Consider the following 3641-nt stretch of genomic DNA (forward strand, 5'->3'; position numbering starts at 1 on the left):
GAAGTTGGCATCATGATATATCTCTCCTGGCTGAGAGCTGTCCTCACAACAAGTAGATTAAAAACAATAAAAAATAACCATGCCTTTTTAAAAGCTGGTGGTAGAATTAGAAATATTTAACAAAATACAGTCTTTGGCTACATGAAGTATTTTTAGTTTCAGTCCTGAGTTTTGGCCCTCCACCTCTTTGTTCATGCTTTAAAAGCTCTTCAGCCTCTATTCTTTTAATTCTTCTGTTGCTGTTGCACTGTCCTCAGGATTCCTTCTGCATTTTTAGAAAGTAAATTAGTGATACGGAAAAATAATCTGCAAAAATCCACAAAAATGCATTTCTGGAATCTTAGTTTATAGTAATATTGGATAAAAACAAAACCATCATTATAACTGGTTTTACTAGTTTAATAACAAAAAAAACTGTAGACATTTTCAGGAAAATTCAGTGGATTTATTGTAGATAACAGAAACAAATAGATGTCGAAATGTGTTGGTATCTTTAAATTAATCTCTTTACATTATTTTTTAGAACTGGATTTAGTCAAATTTACCACAGTATATGGTTGGTTCTCAGACGATGCAAATGTTTTACCCAAACAAGGATGTCTGCTTGTCTAAATCTTAAAATGTTCAATTCATGTGTTCCTGTTTGTTGTGCAAAGTGAGCAAAAGTAAACAGCTGTTATCTTCCTGTGGAAAATTATATATAAAAAGTTGCTGCACATCACCGGAAACTATTAAATCTTTTCAACAACTACACTATTAGCCTTTTGACAAAACAATAGCAGAAATGGAGGTAATGTAATACATACAAAGCCCAATGAAATGTGCTGTTAATTTAATTAGTTTTTGCTGAAAACAAGCCTTTAGGGAAATATACAGGATAAAGGAGAAAAAATTAAAACACTTCATAAAAATATAAAATACAGGTACAGATACATTAATATATTTTATGCTGGTTTTTGGAGCATTGGCTAGTACTGCTGCCTTGCAGCAAGAAGGTTTCGGGTTCGAATCCCTGGGGTCTTTCTGCATGGGGTTTGCATGTTCTCCCTGAGTATGCATGGGTTCTCTCCAGGTACTCCGGCTTCCTCCCACAGTCCAAAAACATGACTGTCTAAATTCTCGTACGTGAATGATTGTTTGTCTCTGTGTTGCCCTGCGATGAACCTGTCCAGAATGTACCCCGCCTCTTGCCCGTAGACAGCTGGGGATAGGCACCAGCACCCCTCACAACAACGCTTGGGGTAAGCGTAACGGAAAATGGATGAATGGGTGGATAGCTCTGGCCCTTACACAATTGTCAATATCAAAGTACTATCATTATAGAAGATTGAGAAAAAAAAAATACATATACTCTCTTTCTTTAATGTAAATAATTTTATTTTTGTTGAATTTTTGTTCCTGGTTCTTTTTAAAAGAAATCAAAAGCATAGAATTTTATGAAGTTATTAAATGAGGGGATGAAGCAAAAATGACATTAATGTTTAAAGATATTGTTATATCTATACATTTTTTATATTTATTAAATACTTATTCTTAGAAATTGTGAAGTTGTGAAGATCTCACTTCTGAATCATAAGCAATTAGACCTATGCCTCCCCACCGGCGCCTTAGTTCCGGATGTTCTGTCTCCAGGTGTTTTTTGAAGAGCCCCATTGTTATGCCTGTATGAGATGCATTAACCCCCAAAATGAGTCAGGATTTTTACAATTTTCATTAAAAAAACAGTCAGATTTGTGTCTACTGTATTCCATGAGAATGCAGTCATGCACCACAACCTGACAATGAGTGAAAAGAAAAAGAAATCTAAAAGAACTGATTATTAGCAGAAATGCGGTATCGCGACTGCACAACTATGGGCACCGCAGGCATCGATGGACTAGGAATCCAGGACTGTTGGCCAGCCTCATTCATTAATCATACAGGTTAATCATCTCATTATCTTGAGAAATCAATAACTGTTTTGTCTTCATAACGAGATAATTATGTTGTTATCTCGAGAAAACAATTAATGGTTTAATCTTATCTTGAGACGACAAAGGAAAAAAAAAAGTTGAGTTCGACCTCTCTCGGCGTCCGTACAAACCTCTTACATTTGACTAATATGTGGATTTATTTAGTTTAACTTTTGACGTTAATATAAGGTGTGTCATTGACGTTAATATATAGTGTGTTAAGATTTGTTATTAACCTATTATCTTGGCACTTCTAGGCCATATTGTTTGGTCAGTAATAATTTTCTCACAGGAATCTTTTATCTTATATTACGGCCTGTCATTTTGGCCCGAATGACCAGGCTACCTTTTAGATGTGTTGTGGGGAAAAAAAATGTTAATTATTCATTCCAGTAAAAAATAAACAGAGATAGTTTTATTTCATTTCATCAATATTTTATTTAATCTTGGAATCTAAGAAAATGAAGTCACTTAAAGCTTGCAGGTCTTTGGACTCAGAGGGAGGAGTGTAGGTCTGTGGCTGCGAGTAGACATGGCTTAGGCTAAGTCGTAATGTTGACTGGGATCCAGGGCTGAGGGTTCTCAGTGCAGCGGAGAGTTTTTGCTGAGAAGGAGCAGTTCTGAAAGATCCACGGGGACTTGTAGGTAACAATGCAGGACTTGACGTGAAGGTTGAGGTTAGCAAACTTCCTTGGGAAAACCATGGAATCAGGAATTGGACAGGATGAGACTAAAGCTAACTCTGAGGCAGCACTAAGGGTCGTTACTACTTTGAGAGCATTGACAGTCTGTCATCTGTGTCATGGTTTTTTTTTTGGTTATGTTGTGCTTTACTTTGCCTCATGTTTCCTAGTTTTATTGGTTTAATTCCTATTTTGTTGTAGTTTCTAGATTTATGTTAGTTCTCAGGTTTTTCTGTTGTTTTCCTTTGTTGCCCTCTTGTGTGTGTTCCTTTCCCCTTGGCTCTCCTCTCACACCTGTTCCTTGTCAGCTCGTTAGCCCTGCCTTTGTCTCAGTCAGCTATATATTCTCTCCCTCTGCTGTCACTCTTTGTTGGTTCCTTGTTGTTGCTGGTCCTGTCGTTGCTGTTTTCTTCTCACCTCGTCTCTCCCTGGCTCCTTGTGCATGTTTTCCCCTGACGTCTCCATTGTTCTGGTCTGTGTTACATTTTTAGTTAGATTTTGCCTCTATTATTTGTGTTTGCATTAAAACTACAAGAAATCACCTCAGCCTCTCTGCCTCTGCATTTGGGACCTCTAAACCACAACCAAAACGTGACAGTCTGAGGAAACCAGAAGGCAAAAATTAATCATCCCAGCTTTGTCCTTAAGAGATTAATACTCTTAATTCAATTCAATTAAAAAAATGTTTAATTAATCCCAAAGCAAATAAAATTTTACAGTAATTCCGAGTTGTTGTTTTTTTTTTTTTTAACCAGTTATAGCTGTAGGCAGGAAGGATCTTCTGTAGAGGTTCTGTAGCGGCCTTGCACTGAATCTGGAGAAACCTCTGACTACCTCTGACTAAAGACACTGCTGTTGTTTAAAAATCTTCTGAATAGGATGCTCACTGTTTTCCATAATCTTATTTGGTTTGTGAAAAAAAAATTTTTTGTGTCATAATCTCCAGTGGTTCTACAGGAGTTGATGGAACAGAGCCAGCCTTCTACATCAACTTATTAAGATTTTT

The sequence above is a fragment of the Cyprinodon variegatus genome, unplaced genomic scaffold (assembly GCF_000732505.1).
Source record: "Cyprinodon variegatus isolate N-32 unplaced genomic scaffold, C_variegatus-1.0 Scaffold930, whole genome shotgun sequence".
Lineage (NCBI taxonomy): Eukaryota > Metazoa > Chordata > Actinopteri > Cyprinodontiformes > Cyprinodontidae > Cyprinodon > Cyprinodon variegatus.